Source organism: Salmo salar, chromosome 24 (genome assembly GCF_965601325.2).
Source record: "Salmo salar chromosome 24, fSalSal1, whole genome shotgun sequence".
Taxonomy (NCBI): Eukaryota; Metazoa; Chordata; class Actinopteri; order Salmoniformes; family Salmonidae; genus Salmo; species Salmo salar.
This window is the reverse complement of record NC_138314.1, coordinates 32,462,434-32,486,158: the sequence shown is the minus strand read 5'-3', so window position 1 is coordinate 32,486,158 and position 23,725 is coordinate 32,462,434. Positions and strand designations below refer to the sequence as shown.

General features: G+C 42.0%; 1 long non-coding RNA gene and 1 pseudogene across 1 annotated transcript; both read left to right on the top strand.

Moving 5' to 3' along the window:
• The first annotated feature begins 313 nt into the window (after positions 1 to 313).
• Positions 314 to 4,676, top strand: LOC145863973 (uncharacterized). Its single transcript, XR_014382555.1, has 3 exons — positions 314 to 2,782; positions 2,984 to 3,210; positions 3,698 to 4,676. It is a non-coding gene; the product is annotated as an uncharacterized LOC145863973 (long non-coding RNA).
• A 987-nt stretch (positions 4,677 to 5,663) lies between these two features.
• LOC145863932 (uncharacterized) lies at positions 5,664 to 16,792 on the top strand (annotated as a pseudogene).
• The last annotated feature ends 6,933 nt before the right edge of the window (positions 16,793 to 23,725 follow it).

The window sequence follows — 23,725 nt, the reverse complement described above, 5'->3', positions numbered from 1 at the left end:
CCAACCTCGTGAAAGTGATAAACAAGTTTTGATTTTCGTCAAAAACAACTATGCAACATATGCAGTTCGGCGCGAGACGAGACAACATGACATCGCCTACAAGCGTTATCAGGGATTTCTATTGAAGAAGCAGTGTCTGCCTATCTTCATACTATACTGACTGTCATAGGTACTACTGTCAGACATTTGCCTGGCAATCCAGACTCCTTGCACCAGCCAAACGCTATTCCATGCCCACGGACATTCGTTTCTTTCATCCAAACTGCTCGCGCGAGCAACGCGCGTTTGCGTAGAACTTGATTCTATTTTTGATACTTGATGCGCTGCAAGTCCCGCCTCTTCCATCCCCTCATTGGTTTGTAGGAGCACATACCAACGTGGGTGATTGAAAGACGAATTGAGGTCCCCACTCCTGTCCAGTTGGTGGTGGTAATGCACCTTAAAGTTGGTTGCCAACCGCCATATAATGTCCAAAGAAGAAGAAGACCGAAGGAGGAGAGATTACTAGAAACTAACTAGCTTTACCATTTTATCTGTGGATTAATTGTTGGAGTAGAGGACATTGAAGAGGAGTGGGACAACATTCCTCGGGCCATAATCAACAGCCTGACCAACTCTATGTGAAGGAGATGTGTTGCGCTGCATGAGGCAAATGGTGGTCACACCAGATACTGACTCTTTTTCTGATCCACGCCCCTACCTTTTTTTAAGGTGTCTGTGACCAACAGATGCATATCTGTATTCCGTTCACGTGAAATCCATAGATTAGGGTCTAATGAATTTATTTCAATTGACTGATTTCCTTATATGAACTGTAATTCAGTAAAATCTTTGAAATTGTTGCATGTTGCGTTTTATATTTTTTGTTCGGTGTATTCTTTTGATGAAAACCGAATTTTGCTTCTCAAGTTAAATTGATATTCCGTCTTAATTGGCTCGGTACCCTTATGGGAAAAGGGTTTATTGTATAAATGTGTCAACCAGGGTCTGAAATTAACACCCGCCAAGCACCAAATGCGGGTAGATTTTCCGTTTGGCGAGTAAATCTCAGAAGGCTACCCGCCACACTGGCGGGTAAATGTACCAAAATAGTAATGTAATAAAATATCTGGCATGATGGTTCGGAGGAAATTACTGATGTTTGCCAGCCACAGACCGTCTCTACTGCTCCTAGTTTCGTGGCCCTGTTTACCGTACCAGACATCAACTACCTGACATCGCTCACTTGCCACGGGTGGCGACATTTACCTGGAGTAAGCCAACCTTTTGAAACGAAAACCCACGGATGAAAAGGAGGACGAATCACATAAAAAAAATCAAGTTGTTAGAAATGGAGGTTTGGAGATAAAGGAGTTTCAATAGGCTGGCTACAGTATGATGCTGAGGCTGTGGTGATGAGTTGTTCTGTGTGTCGCCAGTATGCTAAAGATAAAAGCAGAAACGACTCATTTGTCATCGGAAAATAAAACGATGAAGCTGGAGAACATTCGTGACCACGGACACAGCAAGTGTCATATTGCCTGCGTGTCTGTGTCCCGGGTCAATCGGAGCCTCTCCTCTTGACACCCTCTGTGACAGCGCTAATGGCAAGGTCAGAGCAGACCAGCACGAAGATGAACATACTGTTTAGGACTGTACATGCCATTGGCAAGAAGGCAAGACCACTTTCTGACTTCGAATGGATGTGCGAGTAAGTGAAAATGTTGTTACTCTTGTAGCTAGACTAGTACTTTTGTAGCAAGTTTTTTCAAGTGTATTTAGCAGACATGGTCCAGTATTGTAGGTTATTTCTCAGCTCTTGATAAGCTTTGGTTCACCTCAAAATAGTGTATAAATACCATAAAATGATAGGCCTACTGATGCCGACATGGATCTCCATGCTTTCCTATTGCTCTGTAACATTCTATTTTAATGTTTGTCTCCAGATGCTGTTTACATTTTAAAGCATTGTGACACAATTTACTTTACCAGCCTTATAGTGTTGATCCTCAAGCAAACAAAGGGTAGAAGGCTAATTTAGCACAATCACCTGCCAGCTATATTGGATAACATGATTGTATATTTCATTATTATTGAATTAAGTTGATGTTAGATTTTTGCAGTTTGGATGGAAAAAAAGGAATCGCTGTGGGCTCAACATATACAAATGAGGAGCAGCCCAAAAAGTTTATGCACCATAATGCAGAGGTGGTGAGAAACAACATCCGAGAGAATCTGAAAAACACCACATTTCTCTCCATCATGTCAGACAGTTCTGTGAAAGACGAGGAGTTAGTTTATGTCAGATTCTGTCACAAGGGAAAGATCGAGTCGAAGTTTGTTGGCGTCAAGTCGGTGGAGAATGCAGACGCGGCACACATAAGCAACGCCATCAGTGCCATCATGGAGGGAGTGTGTGATGAGTGGGGGAGTAAGTTGGTCGCTCTGGGAACAGATGGAGCTGCTGTGATGACCGGATGCCAAGAATGTCAGCCGGCTGAAGGGGGACAGGGCCTACATCATCAGTATCCACTGTATGGCACACCGCCTTGAACTGACCTTTTCTGATGCTATCCGGTCCAACGTGATGTTTCAGAAAGTAGAAGACCTCCTCAGTGGACTCTACACCTTCTACCACACCAGTCCACTGAACAGGGCAAACCTGGTAAACAGCTTCCAGCCTCTTGGGCACACACCACTGAGGCCCACCAGAATTGGCAGGACCCGATGGGTAGGACACCTAATGCATGCACTGGACCACTTCCTGTGAGGTTACCAGGGGCTTGTCCAGCACCTGGAATAGGTAGGGGCAATAGATTGCTATGCTAAGTACTCCAAAAGTCATCAATATGTAATGTCCTGTGAATAACAACAAACACAGTTACAGTTGGTAACATCATGTTTCAATGCTTTATGCACTAATAAAATGTGTCAAATGTAATATATATTTTTTTGACAGCAATTAATTGTCTATTTGTATGTATTTGTTCTTTATGTATTTCAGATTCAATCTGCTGATGCCCGAAATGTCAGAGGTGTCCAGCAGGCCAAGGCCAGGAAATACGACAGTACTGCAAGGGAGGCTGTTGTTATCTGCTTCTGTGGCTTCCTGCAACAGCACCTGAGCAACCTGTCCACCTGTCTGCAGAGGTCCACTATCACTATCACCATAGCAGAAGCCCACAGCTCCTTCGGCTCAACACAGGCAGTACTTAAGAAGTACAAAACCAAGTATGTTTATTTAAGCTGCAATAATAAATACTTACCTTAAGAAAATTAGGAGAAAGGATTACGTCATTAAGAGAGGGAGAGAGAGTGTGAGTGAGAGTGTGATGTAAAGGAAAATTCTGAAAGGATGGTAAAATGAACCTTGTATCATCAGGAAAGGGTCCATGATGAAGGCCACAATGGCCAACAGATATGAGTGAATTTCACTGACCAGAGGTGACAGCAAGACCCTCGTCACCTCACAGGACAAAATGCTTGACAGGCTAGTTGAGAGTATGACTGACAGGTTCCAGGACACCAGTGTAGGGGTCCTGTGTTCCACCAAGCTGGTCAGCTTCACCAACTGGCCAGAGTCAGGAGATGCCGCAGCAGGTTACATTATGTTTTGTATTACAGGACAGTCAGGTTAGGTTCAGACTCATTATCATATTTTTATAGTTTGAGAATTAAAACTGCATTGTGCTTGTTGTAATGTATACAATTATTCTAGATTTTGGTGACACTGAACTGGAAACCCTGGTGGACCACTTCAAGCCTGTCCTGGAGATCTCTGGCATCCATGTTGAAAGGATCCCTGACCAGTGGACTGTCCTGAAGGTGCTGATGTACCAAGAGTCCCAGTCCCTGCAGAAGATGTCCTGCTTCCGTGTCAACAGGAGCCATCAGCATTCCTGCTGTGATTTGCTGGAATTGGTTGACCTGCTCCTGTCCTTCCCTGCCACTGCAGCTGGATGTGAAAGAGGTTTAAATACCATGAAACAGGTGAAAACCGATTTGCCGTCCAACCTAAATTCTGATACACAGTCAGATCTCCTTATGGTCCAGCTGTCCTCTCCAGAGATCAGGTAGTATGATCCGATAAAAGCTGTGATCCTGTGGCACCAGGACTCTGTTAGAAGCAGGAGGCCAGACTTCATGGACCGTGTAAAGAGGGTGATTGCGGTAGAGTGAGGAGTCTGATGAGGAGGTTTACGTTTATTAAAATTATTAAGCATCTGATAGGTTTGCAAAACCTTCAAATGTAATTTTATGTTTGATCCTTAAGTACATTTAATAGCAAATACTTTTTTTGAGTTCAAGACTTCTTCAGTTGTATTCAGGCTGGGAAATTAAATCTAGCCACAGCCTAAATTAACCAGCATCTGATAAGTCTCTATTTTACCTGTATTTTATCAGAGTATTTCTACTAAAAGTAAAGGATTTGTAGACCTGCTTCCCCTGTTTCCCCTTTGTATCAGGAGAGCACCAGTTCTATGTCCACTGCACTTCTCATAATTGTATCTTATCATTGTTGTTGCCCTGTTTTGACTGCTATGTACTCTTATTCATTGTTTCTGATATGTTTTGTTTATTTCATTGTGTGCCCACTGTTTGGCATTTTTGCACTCTACACTTGTTTTAAAATGTGCTCTACAAATAAACTTGATTTGATTAACCGTTGATCAATATATTAAAATAATTTTGTTTCATATTTTGCTCTGGCCTCTTAACTTTGTATTCAACATAATACCTTATTTTCTCAATGAAATGTACTGAAATGAATGTATATGTGAAGTGAAGTGAAGGTGTTGATTCATACCTTCACCACCTGGGGGCGGCCTGTCAGAAAGTCCAAGACCCAATTGCACATGGCGGGTTTGAGACCCAGGGCCTCCAGCTTAATGATGAGCTTGGAGGGTACTATGGTGTTAAATGCTGAGCTGTAGACAATAAACAGCATTCTTACATAGGTATTCCTCTTGTCCAGATGGGATAGGGCAGTGTGATAGCGATTGCATCATCTGTGGACCTGTTGGGACGGTATGCAAACTGAAGTGGGTCTAGGGTGGCCGGTAAGGTAGAGGTGATATGATCCTTAACTAGTCTCTCAAAGCACTTCATGATGGCAGAAATGAGTGCTACGGGGCGGTAGTCATTTAGTTCAGTTATCTTTGCCTTCTTGGGTACAGGAACAGTGATGGCCATCTTGAAGCATGTGGGGACAGCAGACTGGGATAGGGAGCGATTGAATATGTCTGTGAACACACCAGCCAGCTGGTCTGCACATGCTCTGAGGACGCGGCTAGGAATGCCGTCTGGGCCAGCAGCCTTGCGTGGGTTAACACGTTTAAATGTCTTACTCACTTCGGCCACGGACAAAGAAGGTGTTTAGTTTGTCTGGAAGCAAGACGCCGGGGTCCGTGACGTGGCTGGTTTTCTTTTTGTAGTCTGTGATTTCCTGTAGACCCTGCCACATACATCTTGTGTCTGAGCCGTTGAATTGCCACTCCACTTTGTCCCTATACCGACATTTCGCTTGTTTGATTGCCTTGTGGAGGGAATAACTACACTGTTTATATTCAGCCATATTCCCAGTCCTCTTTCCATGGTTAAATGCGATGGTTCACGCTTTTAGTTTTGCGCAAATGCCGCCATCCATCCACGGTTTCTGGTTAGTGTAGGTTTCAATAGTCACAATGGGTACAACATCTCCAATGCACTTCCTTATAAACTCACTCACCGAGTCAGTGTATAGATCGATGTTATTCTCTGAGGCTGCCTAAAAACCTGTTTTCGTTATGGGAAAAGTCAAGGGGACTGAATACTTTCTGAAGGCACTGTAGGTGTTTGGCAAGCGGGAACGAAGGACACTGTGTGTTAGCTAGGACTCCGTTACACAGCAGGCGGGAGAGGTAGCTAGCTAGCACACCGGTAGACCCCGCTTGTTGGGCAGTGTTTTCCCGCAGTTCTGTTAACGACGACGAGGGCCAGTGTTGTAGGTGTTCGGCAGGCGTTAAGGACACTGGGTGCTAGCTAGCTAGGACTCCGTTACACAGCAGGCAGATAGGTAGCTAGCTAGCAATAGCTAAGACACTGGTAGACAGTATCCTTCGCCTCCGCATGTCGGGCACAGTTTTCCCTCAGTTCTGTTAACGACAGTGAGGGCAGGTGTTCGGCAGGCGGGAGCGAAGGACACTGTGTGCTAACTTGTTAGGTAGCTAGGAGGACTCCGATACGTAGCAGGCGGGGACATAGCAGCGAAGGACACTGTTTGCTACATGCAGGAACGCCCTGAATTGCGGGCTGCAATCACACACTATTGAACAAGATAGCAGCGAAAGAGTCATCAGGCTAGTCTGACACACAGTAGGCCTTCTTGTTCTTTTGAGCTGTAGTTCAAGTCATAAGAAGCAATAAGTGGAGGCAAATCAGAGACCCAGTGCAACACTATAACTGTTCCCCCAGATTTTAAGCTGGTAGAATGTATATCAACTGCTGTCATAAGCAGAAAGCCCCGTTAGGTGGCAAACCCCCTGGAATCCGTGATGACCACACCCAGTGAATTAATCTTGTGAGAATGCCACAATTTATATATTGACAGCGAAAACGTAAAGATAGCAAGCTGTTGCAGCACAAATATATGATCCATTAACAAACAGCCGTGCATATTGGTCATGTCTGCTGTGCAACAAAGTAGCCATTCATTTGAACGTTTCTGCTTACGTCAAAGTGTTACATTCTACTCAGATCAACAAGCGTTTTCTGTCACTATCCAGTGATATGTCACTCTCCCCAAACACTGAAATTCATCCCAGGGGTAGGGTATTTTACAGTGGTAAACGATGCGATAAGAGTCACTGACTCAAAGCCACAAGAGGGTAGAACATATTTCAAACGTTGCTTGTTGGCCTGAATGCCAAGCGTCATGTCTGGAGGAAACCTGGCCACAATCCCTATGGTGAAGCATGATGGTGGCAGCATCATGCTGCGGGGATGTTTTTCAGTGGCAAGGACTGGTAGACTAGTTAGCATCGAGGCAAAGATGAACAAGGAGCGAAGTACAGAGAGATCCTTGATGAAAAGCTGCTCCAGAGCGCTCAGGACCTCAGACTGGGGCGAAGGTTCACCTTCCAACAGGACAACGACCCTAAGCACACAGCCAAGACAACGCAGGAGTGGCTTCGGGACAAGTCTCTGAATGTCCTTGAGTGGCCCAGCCAGAGCCCGGACTTGAATCCGATCGAACATCTCTGGAGAGACCTGAAAATAGCTGTGTAGCAACGCTCCCCATCCAACCTGACAGAGCTTGAGAGGATCTGCAGAGAAGAATGGAAGAAACTCTCCAAATACAGGTGTGCCAAGCTTGTAGCATCTTACCCAAGAAGATTCGATGCTGTAATCGCTGCCAAAGGTGCTTCAATAAAGTACTGAGTAAAGGGTCTGAATACTTATGTAAATGTAATCTTAAAAAAAATAAATAATAATAATAATAATTCTAAACATGTTTTTGCTTTGTCATTATGTGGTATTGTGTGTGTAGGTTGATGAGGGGAAAAAACAATGTAATACATTTTCGAATAAGGCTGTAACGTAACAAAATGTGGAAAAAGTCAAAGGGTCTGAATACTTTCCAAAGGCACTGTATTTGTGTGTTCAGGACTGGTGAAGAGAGTGAGCCGCCTGGGTCTCCGGTTTCTTCTTCTACGGAAAAAGATCATCGTGATGATAATGGGGAACCACTGCTGGAAAGAGCTCCGTTATTAATTGGTAAAATAACTCTGATATTTCTACTTTCACAATAGCTGTTCAGGGCCAGAGCAGGCTAGGCCACAATCAAGAGCTGAGTCGGGTGTGAGATTAAGGAAGGATGGATGGAAATAAATAAACAAATGACAACGCAGGGACAGGGATTGGAGGTGCAACAAGATTTTAGCCTTGACATTGTGGCCTAACAATCAGGTGATTATCTGAGACATTTCCTAATGGAAATACATCAAGCAAATGATTGAGGGTATGAATTACCTAAGAATGTAAATGTATTTGTGTTTAATACATACAGGATGACATTGAAAGATTCTGTTTTGTTTCACGTTTTCTTTGTCTGACATTGTCATGGTTATCACTGTATCCTTGGAGGATATCTTGAATCTCATGTGGTCACCTATACATTTGAAATCAATATTCGTTCATATTAGCAAGTTTGATGTGATTTCACCAGTGATGAAATGAATGTCAATTTGGAGTACATTGTTGACCCAATTTCAATCGATGCCATTTCAGGTATGTGGAAGAACATATTCAGAAAATAGGCGTTGCCATCAATACACAGGGATTTAAATGTATCACAAACAGCTGGAAAAGAGAATCACTGACGGTACGTTTATAGCACCACGCCACCACTGCTCTGAACGGCTCTCAAAGCACTTTGGAATTTGAACCATGTTATGAAAAACTGATTTTGTATTCACCCAGTGCTGAATAGCATAATAATAAACTTTGTTTATAATAATGATTGCTTACCAATGGTTTATTGTTACAAGCTCCATGAATGTAATTCATTATAGCCATTGCTATGATCACTGCAGCCTGTTGTTAGTAACCACTGGTACATATTCAGGAAATCTTCTTGACAGCTTTGGTGCTATGATGTTATTAAAGGGACATCACACTTTCAAATATTTTATACTCATTTGGAATTGAGGCATATAGCTGGATCTACACAACCAATGTTGTGGGATTTGCTGATATTGATATTACTCTACATTATTTGTACTCCATATAGTTGTACAAGACAGTGCGATGAGAGGCCACGTTTTTTACTCGCTGAAGTGATGCCTGCATGCGTGTGTTAACATAACAGTACTGACAGTGGTGATAGCTCGCTCTGCATGCTGCTCCTTCCTCAGAGGAGCTGGGCTGCACAGAGAGAAATAGAGAGGGGATGGGGGAGAGGGAGAGCACATAGAGAGAGGGGAGAGCGAGAGAGCACAGAGACGAGAGAGAGGTGTAACTGCAGTATGGTTAGGCTCGGGAAAAAGCTTATTTCTATCCCTCCCTCCCCTACTACTGTGAAAGAAATGAAGATGAATAATATAATTATAGTGAAGGATTATCTGCTATATACAGGAAGGGCTTAAAGCCATGTGCGAGCCACAAAAAAGCCCCTGTCATTGAGATCAAGAGTGTCGCCTCGCCAGGCTACAGAAGGAGGAAGACATCTTTCTGACAACAAGTCCACACTTACCAAGACACTGTCTGTCTGTTCCTACCACCTCTCTCACCGTCTTTTTATCTTCCACAGAGAAACGCCACGCTCCATCTCTACCCTCATTTCCGACCACTCCTGGAGTTTAAAGGTAGGTCCTCCCCTGTGGTTGGAAATTCTTTCCGGAGTTCCAGTCTTTTTGTGGCACAATTTATATTTTTCTCTTGCGTGAGTAATATCATAGTAAGATTGATTGCCATCTATTTTCCACAGCTTTATATTGGGCCTATATTTCACTGTTTATGCTGTATTCCTGTTTCCTATACACCCATTGTCGTTTTCACAGTGGCAGAAAAGTCTGCCCACCTGTAACTTAATGACACTTCTGTGTGCTCCTGTCCATAAGTCTTATGGGAAGCATATTTACCTCAGAACCACCAGAGTTTCTGATAAGTTTCCACCTGTTTTGTTAAGGGAGGTTTAGAACACACACATTTAAAATTCACACTTGAATAAATACCATTTCGTGGTAAACTGTTCACTGGTGCAGAGGCTTAAAATTGTAAATCTGACCCAATTGACTTTGTCCACAGTATCAGAACATTACATCAAATCTACTTGGAATGCAATGATTTCTTATTGAAGATCCAAAGATGACCACAGTAACCTACTGCTAATTGTTTCTCTCTATAGCGTGTGTCTGTCTGATAGGAGCAAGAGGTTATAGGTTGTTCGTCTTGATGATAATGCTCAATTCAGAGTCATCATAGTCTCTGGTTGCTTCTTTAAAGTATTGCACTAAGGAATAGGGTGCCATCTGGGACGTGTCCTCTGAGATTATCAGGGAATTTGGCACGTCATCTGTCCTACAGACTCTGTGTACTTGCCTTTCAATCTCTTTTCTGTATTTATGAGATGGAGGTGAAATTGGGATTACATAGAACCATCAGATAAGGACAAATAACACTATGTATATATTGTTTCACAACAAGTACTGCTATCATCTTAGGATATGACACTTAGAAGATAGCTAGATGATGTGTCTGCAGCAAAACAAAGGGATGGTGTCAGAATGAATCAGATCCCCAACAATACAACAGCACACATGCATACACACCAATAACATTGTTGCCGTTATGATGTACAGTATGTAACACTGCAGTAGGCTGGAGCTCCAGAATGGTGGCTACTAGGTATGTGGTAATCACAATGTAGATATGTTCTGGGTGGGTGTGCCCAAGGTGCCTCAGGCCAGGGGAGGGCTGTGCAGTGTGGCTCAGTGTGGTGCCACATTGACAGTGAGATGTGTAGTACAGAGAGAGACTGAGAGAGAGAGAGAGGGTTCACAGGGTGCAGAGTGCACACTGTACTGTACAGAGCTGTGAGTCACACACCCCATTGACGGCAGTGCGGTGGAGTCGGGAGGACAGGAAGAGGAGCGGCTGAGAAATGTCACGGCCATTAGAGATGGAGCAGCCAAGGCACCCTCAGCCGCTGCCGCCGGAGAATCATCATGGATCTGTCCTGGATACAGTAGGCATTTATCTCCACACCACCCCGACACCAACGCCTCTCTCCAAAGACATGTTGAGATGTTATTAGGCACTGGAGGATGACTCATCGAAACGCTGTTTGATATCCTTCTTCATCTTTTGTGAGACTATTGGTTTTTGTTTGCTGGTTTATACTGTCTTTTAAGATGTGTTTCTCTATTTGCTTGCCACTATTCAGTACGCCTTGCAGTGAAGGGTGATTGAGCAGTTGTCAGAACAGAAAATGTGTACTCCTGTGGAACAGGTGTTTTATAAAACAATATGCGTAGTATCATTTCCACGGAGTGTTGGAACAGTCTTTAATCAAACTCCTGTCAAGAAGTTATTTGTTTTGACAGCCATCGATTTGGTCCAACTGGTTGTGTATACTTATACTACATTACTCTGGGGCCATATGTATCAAACTACGATCAGCTACACCTGTGCATGCAATCTGATTCATTGTGATCTAAAAAGGCAAAACTGACCGTAAATCAGAGCTCCTACTTCAAGATGCTTGATACATGCAACCCCTGTCCTGTGCTGCCCCCAGGGCCACCTTGTCTAGCAGTCTTGGGTGATGCTGCATTTTTGCAGCCTTTGGCCTTTTCCTGGTGCACTGGATATGGCGGGTATGTATCCCTCTGTCTGAGGCGGCCAGCCCAGCGCTAGCAGGGCCAGAATAGAATGTCTCTTTCTTTACCTTTTCATCTTTCAAGAGGCTTATTACGGCTGCTCGCAATTAAGTAATCTATTAAAGGAACATGTCTGTACCCAATCCATCTGATTGGCTATTTTTAGAGTTTCTTGTATAATGACAAGTAGCACAAGTTGTCTCGTGTCTGTCAACCCCTATAGGGGCAAACACAGGTGTCTGCGCTGGATCCTTAATGTCTTATAACTGGACCCTACTGGAGTGCAGTAACAGGAGCTCAAACTCGGTAACTGTGTTTGACATGCAGCTCGGTTGTGCCATTGAAGGGACCTTGCCCTTGAGTCTTGGTTGAGTTGTGAATGGAGACAAGTCCTGTTGGTGGAAATCTATGGAGACGTCTCGTCTCGAGCCGCTGGGGAGATTGATGCATTAGGGGAGCGAGCACAGAGCAGACATGTTGATGCAGGAGAATGTTGGGAATGCTGATGTGCACCAGCAGTACAAGACTGTGACAACCCAATGGGGGCGGAGTAGGGTGGGTATGTGTCTCTCAACATTCATCCATCCTGTTCTGATGCTGAGAGGGAAGGGGTTGGCTGGAGGGGGAGGGTCTGTCATAGCTACATTTAATGTGTTTGCGTATGTGTCTGTGTATGTGGAGTCATGTTACCCCCGCTGTGCGTTGCTTCACAGTCGTTCTTCACTGGCTAGCTTTATGTCTCCCTCCCCACCGTAAAGCTGCCAGTTGAAGAGCTGTTGTGGGTAACTATGACTACAGAACTCTCAGCAGATGGGGATGTTAAGACATGATTCAATCTAATTCAGGGCCCCTGATACCCCTCAGGTCAAGGACAAATCTACAGTTTTATACAGCACAATCACTGAATGGAATTCTTTACTAACTCACATTTTTCATGCAAAAAGTAAATCCACCTTCAAGAAAACAATAAAAGTACATCTAATGTGATTGACCATATTACTGCACAGAGACTAGAGAGCATCTACTGAATGTTAAATGTATTACCTGTCAGGTATTTGAATTGTCTGTAATGTCTAATTGTTAAATGTTTGTAACGTCTTAATGACAATTCTAATTGTTTGTAATGTCTTTTTAGTTCTGTGTTGGACCCCAGGAAGATTAGCTGACGTTATGGTGTCAACTAATGGGGATCCCAGAGTCAAATTGAGGGTTGATCTCTGAGGACATGTTTTTGCCTTAGGAGAGGGTCAAACAATGTGTACTATTAGCTCTGGATCAAGTCAGAGGGTTATTGAAGCAGTTTACAAACGATGAATCATAATTGTTACTGCAGGCGTATGCAAAATCATTTAGTTTAACAATTTGGAATGGACAGTTCTTGCATTATTGCAGACTAGGGCCACGTCCTCGGCTTTCCAAGTATTGACCGCACTGCGGTTTTATGGATAACAAATAAAACAGACATTGGAGCTGACAGCCTTCAGCGGGACTCCACTTCTTATTTATCACCTACAAGTTCTCCAGAAGGGCCACACTTTAGTCCAGAATCCAGTTCTGTATGTATGCACACAGCCAGTCCTAATTCACCCCTTCTTCTTGGACTCTAACCCGCTAATGTCTGCAGATATGTAAGGTGGAAGCAATATGGTGGAAGCTTCACCACTACACTGCTTATACCTATCCATACACTACAGCTCTGCTAACGTTAAAGGGTTGGGTCCAAGGGGGAGGGGTAGGGAGCGAATTGGGGCCAGCTGACCCAGTTGGCGTGTGTTGTTGATGTTACGGACTACCTGTCTGCTGAGATCTCCGCCCCCAAGCAGAAGAAGTTCATCCTGGTGACGTTCGTGGACATTCCGGGCCTGTTGAACGGGGACATGGCCTCCCTTTGATGTCAGCTGCGCTATAACCTCATTTGGTATGATTCCATGACTTGTTCCCTTCTCTGGTGTGGCTTCACATACAGTAAATGCACGCACGCACGAACACCCACACCCTGATCACATCACGTAGGTAGGACTGCATCACCTTGTGTAATCATTCTGGTATGTTGGTGGGTGGGTCTGTGGGGGGGTGGGTGGGTAACAAAGAGGATGCCTTTTGAAATAACTCTTAATCTTTTCAAAAATCACTCTACCTTGGGCTGCCTCTTATCTTTACATGTCTCACCAGGGGAGCAGGCGGACCTGGTTTTGTGTTCTTCGACCCCATGGGCCAGGCGCTGTGCAAGCGCATGCTCAACATCGTGAAGAAACTTAGCGATAAGATTGCGGACAAGCTGCGTTTCTACCTCAGCAAAGCAGACGAAGCCGGGAGGGAGATGAACAGACAGGTCAGTTACTCTTTGATGTCCATTAAACCTGTATCTAGATCTCTAGATCCCTCTGCTGTCCATGCAGGGACTGGATCGATGTCTGTAAAGAAACGTGTTTATGCTAGTTGGTTCAGAACTGGGTGGTATTACATTTTAAGTGATAATGCCAGAGAAGCCAATGTTTGGAGGATATATTGGCACGGGTGTTGTTATTATATTGGCCGGCAAACCATGCCAATATATCCTCCAAACACCTGCTTTGAGGCATGGTGTAAATGTAATATTCTTTACATACTATACTGTTTAATTAGACATACTATGCTCTTTTTACTTAGAGAATTGTCCATTGTTATGTGTTAATATTTTTTGCTGTTTTTAATTGTATTTATTTTTAATTTCACCTTTATTTAACCAGGTAGGCCAGTTGAGAACAAGTTCTCATTTACAACTGCAACCAGGCCAAGATAAAGCAAAGCAGTGTGACAAAAACAACAACACAGAGTTACACATGGGATAAACAAATGTACAGTCAATAACACAATAGAAAAATCTGAATACAGTGTGTGCAAATTAAGTAAGGAGGTAAGGCAATAAATAGGCCAATAGTGGCGAAGTAATTACAGGCTTGTCTTGTGTGGCTTAGTCATAAGACTGGGCTTACAGCTAAGAGCCATTTGGGTGCGACCGCAGCATGTGACATCCCATGGGTTTACTATCTACAGGAAGTCACATGTATGGAAACTTGCAGAAAGGAGCACATGATATTGTTTTCTGTTGTGAATACAGTTAGACGGTTGAGCCCTCTGGCTATCAACTTCATGCTATCTTAAATCTGCACAGACAACTAATTGCCTTTTACACACTATCTGCTGACTGGCACGTATACAAAAAGGATGTACTTCTCTATAAAAGCTGAGAACCGACACTGTTCGTTGGGCCTGAACTGCCCAACTGTTGAAGTGCATAGTTAACTGCTCAAATTTTTGCTAATCTTATAATAAAGTGTTGTTTGAAAGAATCTGCAACCTCTCTTCCTTTTGGTTAGAATTTCCACAACAATTGGTGACGAGGATGGGATGCTAACTCCGCTTACTGATCGTTCCCGAGGAGACCGAGGTTAATTGCGCACAGTAGATGCGGCTCAGGGTAACCACACTCAGATTAAGCACAGCAGAAAGGGACCCGCCTCGGACTGGCAGGGAGCGTCAGTGAGTGGATACAGTGGTTCCTCCTTTAAAAGTTGCGAGCTTATACCGCGTGACTTAGAGGTACCCAGCATCATGGCGTCATTGCTCCAGACCACCACAAGGGGGAGTTACAGCACTCATTATGCATTTGGGTCCCAATGTTTTTATATGACCAATCATATAGAGTGGTTCCAATGACGAATTTAACGCGAGCTACCCGTCCCTGGTGACTTTCTACGGCAAAGATGACATAACATTACGGGGGACATAACATAACATTATGGGGGAAGCAAATGTAAGTAATTTTAACATCATAACGAGTCAAACAAAAAATGTACAATTGAGAGGAATATGTTAGTTAATGTAGAGACAAACGATTCTGCATATTTTTCTGTCATAAAGTTAATTTACGAAAATTGCTATTTAGCAAGTTAGCTGACTAGCTAACATTAGCCAGCTAGTGAGCTGGTGTTGTAACATGAGTATGACATTCTAATTTGTGTTAGGGACTCCTAAGAAAACCAGCGAACAGGTTGTCGTCATGGGACACAGTGGATGTAAAGAATCCAGCTAGCTAAAGCATTTACTGCAAATTGAATGTACAATTGTGTAAGCTTGCCTTGCCGTGCAATGCAGCTGAAGTAACATAGCTAGCTAACTATTTAACGGTAACTAACTCACTTTTGTACATCGCACTGGTCCGTACAATTTACCTTAATTTAGCGCCCAAAAAACGTAATTCTTCCAGATCAACTGTAATATCAATACCATTGTAAAGTACAATTTCTCCCCTTTCCAACAAAACCAATGATGAGACCTTCATGATGCCCATCTCTGCATGATTCAAGAAGGCAATGAGCTCCGTCAGGTCTTTTTAAAAATGGCAGGTGGGGAAGCGAAACCTATTGCGTGATAGTGAAAGGGAGAGATATGTAATGTGGGGAAACGGCTTTTTTCACCAGATCTGTCCAACTTATCACCTTATCACCTCTAAAATGTAAATAAAACACTATAAAGAGTTCATATAATTTGTTATTCCATACATATTTGAAGGTTTGTGTCGAATTTGAATCGGGTTTTTAGGGTGGCGCTAAAGTTATCTTCAGAAGTAACAGCGTAAAAAATGACTAGGTAACGTTATCCCCCTTACCCTGTCCCTTTCTTATTTTTAAACGGTGAGAGAAGTGCTACACCTGGTGGAGAGAGGCTGTAAGACACATAGTTAGTTGCTTTATGTGTGCTGTACGTTACGTCATGACACAACACAATTTAACGTACAGCGTCGCAGGGGTCAGTTTTTTCAACTTTTCTCCAATACTATTGATCCATTACCGTGTCAATCAACGCATGAATAGAAACATAGTTAACATTCCAAATTTGGATGTCAACATCGCTGCAGTCCCATTAGTTTTCATTGCAGCCTCGTTTGAATGTCGTGGTTGCGCAAATTTGTACGGAATGGGGTTAGTCACCGTTACTTGCTTATTGTGTAGTGGAGGATAAGAATAACTATGCCTATGGATATGGATGTGTAGCTAGCTACAGTATGTAGCCGATCTGTGTATGGACCCTAAAATGTTAGGTTCTGAACTAATATTCATACCAATCTAGGAACCTCAGCTATCATAGTTGTTGTATCAACTTCAAGTCTGAATGGCATTAATGAAGCCTATGGATTGAGTAGAATATAATAACGTTATTGTGCCAAGGATGCAAGTCCTATATACATGTACTGTAGTTATAACCACGCATGAGATCCCCACATTGTAGCCTGTACATTGAATATATTCACTGATCATGTACTCTTCCTTGGCAATTAAAGGTGCAGTTCAGGTATGAATCTCTGTGAGACATTCTTTTTCAGTCATATCCAATACCAGGTGTATCAAACTCCATTCTTTGAATGATGCTGTGTCTGCATGTATGTATTACAATTATACACTTCAACAGTGTTTACCACTCCTGCTCCTGGGACATCAATGATTACACATTGTAGCTATGCAATAGAGAAGAAATGTGATTTAAGTAAAGGTTGATTTGTAATTCATATATACAGAAATACACCTATGCATATCTAACTCCCTTCATCTGCATTAATCTGATGACACAGGATAGGTGTAGTATTCCAATGAGATAATTAATTTCAACCAGTGGAGAATGTGAAACGCTTTATTGAAAGTTCATTATCCAGGTGTTATAAATACATAATACATGCATTATAAATATTATAATTGTAATATTCTAAATACAAGTTCAAGCTATACTTCAATGCACATATGGTGTGCATTATAAAAAATAGGAAGAAAGAGGAGGTGGGGAGAGAGGTGTAGAAGACAGAAAACAAAAGAGGTAAAATAGAGGAGCAGGGAAGGCAGAATATGATTAATGAATTACAGTGCTACCCTAATATTCTCTCAGTTCATCACAATTACATAGTGTCTCTTGCGGTGTCTCCTAACCAGCCTTGGGCCCCCAGTTAGCCCGAAGGTTATCTTAAGAGTGGGTGAGGTGGCGTTGACTGGACTGGCTTCCTCTCTCACATCAAAACATACCTGCAGGCGAGACAGATGGATAGAGAGAGAGCATGATTGAGCTTTGTTTTTTTTATTCTAACACGGTCAGTCATCATAATCATCAGGAGGTGAAATGCAAAACTGACCTTGGATCATTAACTCTGGGACTACTACATCTCTATCTGTATTTCAATGTAAAGCATCTCTTTAATAATACTTCCTGTATAATATAAGTATAATATCCCTTATAACAAATAATGATAACATTGGATAGATAGATGCATGTGACAATAGCAGGATCATATCAAGGATAGCGTCACAAATTAATACAAAAATACCACTTGAAGCTTGATTATGACTTGATCATTTGAATCAGCTATATACAAAATTAATAAGCAAAAACAAAAATGTGCACCCCTTTGAGTCCCCAGGACCAGGACTGAGAACAGCTGCTCTTCATTGGGACCTCTTAATCTGCAGACAGGCTTTCACAGCTCTCTGTATCTGTCTAGTGAAAATGGCTGAGTGTTTATGTGGTGTAAATCTTAAAATTAGCAGTTGACATCTTAAGGGTTTTTAAATGAATGCATGTGAGACAGGTTCCATGTACAACAAGACAGTCAGAGAGGAAGAGAGAAAAATAACACATAACAGTTTAATTACCTCTGGGTATGGACACTTTTGCCCACAATAAAGCTTCCACGGCCTGTTCCTCGGACAGTGAACATACATCTGGCAATATCTAAAATATCTACACCTACTTATGAGTTGCCATGAAAGAAAGTTAGATGAATTCAACTGAAAATGGCGATAACAGGCATTCGTAGCTAAATGTTTTTGGTTAGCTTGAGAATAATAATTGCATGATTTATCATTCTATGGTATGTATGTATCTATGTAATATAGTAGAATGTTATGAACCGACACTGAATCGTAGGAGCTAACTACTAGCTATGTAGAAGTTGGACGGAAGAACGCCCAGTGCTGCTTACCTGAGATGCCATCATCACACAGTCCTTCGTAGTATGTCTGCTATGACTTCCTTTGTGTCAGAAAGAAAGGCTGAACAGTATTGGTTGTAGTCAAAATGACACTCAAAAAATTGCCAAAATGGAGGGTGGTTGATAGCGAAATTAAATTGAAGTTTTGTTTTCAAATATATTTTTGGTTCTCAAAATATTTTGGTGGAATAAAATGCATAAAGTTTTGCGCTCTATTACAAAATATTTGATTGCAAAAAAATGTTTCTACTTTGAAGCCTTGTTTTTGCTTTCAGAACAGTTATTTTTGATTGAAAATAAAGTTTTGCTCTCAACAAAAAGACCTTCCATTTGTTGCAAGTTGGGGAGTGGGGCTAATAGCTGAACAATAGACTATTCAACCTTTACTAAAGAATAATCTAATAGCCGAGCTAGGTGTGAAAACCCCCCGTCCTATCACAGACCAGATTTGCCCTAATGACCAAGGGAGAGTTAGAGTACTAATTATGCTTTTGGGTCCCAATGCACTATTGTGTCTAACTGACAATGAATGGGAAATATAAACCTAATAACAAACTGATTATTGTGCACGACTTCAAATTAAACAAGCAGGGAGCAGGTTTTGAACCCTCAACCTTCTTGCCCGAAGTGCAGCGCGCTATCGACTGCGCACAAAAAGAATGCTCAAGCCGCAGAGTCGATAGAGCGCATCCTCGCGGTAGCTTGCTACTCAATGTAATAAAGTAATGACTTTTCAAATAAGTTACCTTACACGTTATGTTGGCTGACAATTTGTTAGCTACGCTGTCATTACGAACCACATAGAATATCATTACAGCAGTATGTACCAGTATGTTAGCTATCTACCTAACGTTAGTAGTTATACATCAAACTTGACAGTATATTAACTATAGGCTAACTACCCAACGTTTATTGACTTGATTATTCCCATCATTCTTAGCTTTTCTAAATGGTATAGTCGTTGTGCGTTCTCAATGGACATTCGGGTGCTTTCGTAAATTCGCTCTGGCTATCTACTCCGATTTCAGAGCACTCTCATCTGAGTGGACCAGAGCGCATAATAATGCATTTACAAGCACTCAACACCTGTTGAATATGGCCGGTGTCGGCAAAAAAGCGTAATTAAATTGTTTCCAGCAGCACAGTTACAGTCACCAATGCTCTGGTTAACGCAAAAACTGCCTAAACAGCTCTGCTAGAGCGAGTAAAATGGTCAGAGTGGTCTCATTTGTGTCTGGAAGTAGCTAGCAAGCCAGCCAACGTTAGCTTGGGTGCTTGACTGCCATTGTAAGGCCAGAATGCTCAAATCAACCCTACTCCTCGGCCCGAACGTCCAGTGTACGCTCCAAGAGCGAAACAGTCTGAATTTACCCAGAGGGTTTTTCATTTTTCATGGAATAGAAACACCATAATATTAATCAAATTAATTAAGCAAGTATCAGTCAAAAGTTTGGACACACCTACTCATTCCAAGATTTTTCTTTATTTTACAATTTTCTACATTGTAGAATAATAGTGAAGACATCACAACTATGAAATAACAAATATAGAATCAGTTAAGAACAAATTCTTATTCACAAGGACAGCCTACTCCTTCCTCCCTGTCGGGAAATTGAACCCCAGTCTCCCGTCCTGTCCAAACAAAACAGGGATTCTTTAGTTAAATAGCCTAATACTGTACTGCCGACCGTCACGTTGTACAGCGCCCTATTTTCTGTTCCATCCTAACAGAAATCCAGAGGGTTTTTTGTTTTTCATGGAATAGAACACCATAGTATTAATCAAATTAATTAAGCAAGTACCAGTCAAAAGTTTGGACGCACCTACTCATTCCAGGATTTTTCTATATTTGTATTATTTTCTACATTGTAGAATAATAGTGAAGACAACACAACTATGAAATAACACATATGGAATCAGTTAAGAACAAATTCTTATTTACAAGGACAGCCTACTCCTTCCTCCCGTCAGGGGATTGGACACAGGGACTCTTTAGCTCAATAGCCCAGCACTGTACTGCCGACAGTCACGTTGTACAGCGCCATATTTTCTGTTCCATCCTAACGGAAACCCAGAGGGTTTTTCGTTTTTTTTCTTGGAATAGAAACACCAGAATATTAATCAAATTAATTAAGCAAGTACCAGTCAAAAGTTTGGACACACCTACTCATTCTTGTACTTTTCTTTATTTTTACTATTTTCTACATTGTAGAATAATAGTGAAGACATCACAACTATGAAATAACACATGGAATCAGTTAAGAACAAATTCTCATTTACAAGGACAGCCTACTCATTTCTTCCCGTCGGAGAATTGAACCCCAGTCTCCCGCATGCACACCCCGTCTCTGGTAATAACAATATGGAAGACTAGGTTGGCGCCCCCCCCCCTTGGGTTGTGTCGTGGGGGAGATCTTCGTGGGCTATACTTGGCCTTGTCTCAGGATGGTAAGTTGGTGGTTGAAGATATTTTACATTTACATTTTAGTGATTTAGCAGACGCTCTTATCCAGAGCGACTTACAATAGTGAATGCATACATTTCATTAAAAGAAATTCTCTCCCCGTACTGGTCCCCCATGGGAATCGAACCCACAATCCTGGCGTTGCAAACACCATGCTCTACCATGCTCTACCAAATGAGCCACATGGGACCCTCTAGTGGTGTGGGGGCTGTGCTTTGGCAAAGTGGGTGGGGTTATAGCCTGCCTGTTTGGCCCTGTCCGGGGGTACCGTCGGACGGGGCCACAGTGTCTCCCAACCCGTCCTGTCTCAGCCTCCAGTATTTATGCTGCAATAGTTTATGTGTCGGGGGCTAGGGTCAGTCTGTTATATCTGGAGTATTTCTCCTGTCTTATCCAGTGTCCTGTGTTAATTTAAGCATGCTCTCTCTAATTCTCTCTCTTTTTCTCTCTCTTTCTTTCTTTCATTCTTTCTCTCTCTCGGAGGACCTGAGCCCTAGGATCATGCCTCAGGACTACCTGGCCTGATGACTCTTTGCTGTCCCCAGTCCACCTGGTCATGCTGCTGCTCCAGTTTCAACTGTTCTGCCTGCGGCTATGGAACCCTGACCTGTTCACCGGACGTGAAAAGCCAACTGACATTTACTCCTGAGGTGCTGACCTGTTGCACCCTCTACAACCACTGTGATTATTATTATTTTACCCTGCTGGTCATCTATGAACATTTGAACATCTTGGCCATGTTCTGTTATAATCTCCACCCGCTACAGCCAGAAGAGGACTGGCCACCCCTCATAGCCTGGTTCCTCTCTAGGTTTCTTCCTAAGTTCCGGCCTTTCTAGGGAGTTTATCCTAGCCACCGTGCTTCTACATCTGCATTGCTTGCTGTTTGGGGTTTTAGGCTGGGTTTCTGTACAGCACCTTGTGACATCAGCTGATGTAAGAAGGGCTTTATAAATACATTTGATTGATTGATTGATTGATTGACTATCAAATGCTTCTCAAAGATGCTCTCTGGTGGTCAAACTAGCACCAACTTGCATTAACAGAAAAAATGGCTGACAATTAAATGAAGTGCCACAGAATGCTGCGGTAGCCCGCAAGGTGTGCCGTAGTATTACGCAACTTTTAAAGGAGGAACCACTGTATGTCATTCCGAACATAGGAGTTAAGGGTGAGACTGATTTTCTTAAACACAACCTCGAATTGGTGAAAGTTAACTTTAAAAAAAATCCTGTTCTAGGAATAGGTCATGCGTGTTAGAGATGCCAGTCAGTGACTGGATACGCCATTCCGAACATAGGAGTTAAGGGTGAGGCTGATTTTTTTAAAATACAACCTTGAATTGGTGAAAGTTAACTTTAAAAAAATCCTGTTCTAGGAACAGGTCATGCGTGTTAGAGATACCAGGACAAGTCCTGATGAAAGCAATTCAAGAATAAGATCCAGAGGTATTATAGAGATACCAGGACAAAAGGCCTGAAGTAATATTCCATAGGTTACGATCGTAAGATGTAGATGCATGAGCTATATTAAGAGATAACAGGACAAGGTCCTGTTGAAAGTGTTCCAGGACTTGGTCCTGAAGAATTAAAAATGATTCCTGCAGGTTAGAAAAACATTGTAAAAAACAATGAATTAGTCAGTGTACTGGTAAAACAGTTGGTTATATTTGGGAAACCAGCTATAAATTTAAATCCTACACGGAAATGTGCATAGGAACTACCATGTGGGTACAACATTTAAAATTACATTGAGTAATGAAAAAATATTTTGATGAAGAAGAAATTACTATTTTTAAATTATAAGAAAGGAAGATGTTCCTAACCAAATACTGTTTGTTTTGTTTTGTGTGTTTGTTTTTGTTTCCTGAGTGTGTGTGTATTGACAAAATATTTATATTATGTACAGACGATGGACCCTAATTTTGGTAATATGTGTTGTCAACAATAGTGATATGTGAAGCATGATACTGGTATAAGACATTAGGTCTCCAATATTCTCAAGTAGTAAATTGGCAGACGCTTCAGTATTGGTTCTATTAAAAGGCAGAAATACCATAACTACTCTCCGGGTAAGTGGGTATCACTACCTTGGAAAATTGTTAACATTGGCTTATATTAAAACCATGAGTGAGGAAATCTGAAACTCTGGACACCATTGAGAGAGGCGCAGAAATAACTATTGTAGAAGAGGTAAACTATAGCAAAGCCACAGAGTCACTAAAAGAAGCGCAAGAGCATTCTACCAATTCGGCTCGAATATGGGAAAAAAATCTAATCATGGATAAAATTGAGCAGCATTTCCCTGCTGATGGAAAATTCCAATCTAATAAAGTATTCAGAGATGCTATTGTGAATTGGTACAATTATATAAAAGGAAAATCAGAAGCTCAATACACCAGCATTTTGATGTTAGCGTTCTATCAACAAAAAAAGAAAAACCAATAAAACCAAGATTAGTATATGTACTCAGTATAACTGCACTATTTGTGAATTAAATTGAGTATGTAGTGTGCATATTGGTCTGAAGATACAAATTCAATGATTTAATTAATTATGACAAATGTTAAGGAAATGTTGAGCAATGTTATAAATTAATAACTTTTCAAATAAGTTACGTTATGTTGGCTGACAATTGGTTAGTTATGCTATCCTTATGAACCGCATAGCATATCATTACAGCAGTATGAACCAGTAATATATGTTAGCTAGCTACCTAACGTTAGTTGGCTACTAATACATCAAACTAGCTAGTATATTAACTATACGCTATCTAACTACCCAACGGTTATTGACTTGATTGTTCACGTCATTCTTAGCTTAGCTAAATGGTATAGCTGTAATTTGGGTGTTTCGTAAATTCGCTCTGGCTATCTGCTCCGATTTCAGAGCACTCTCGTCTGAATGT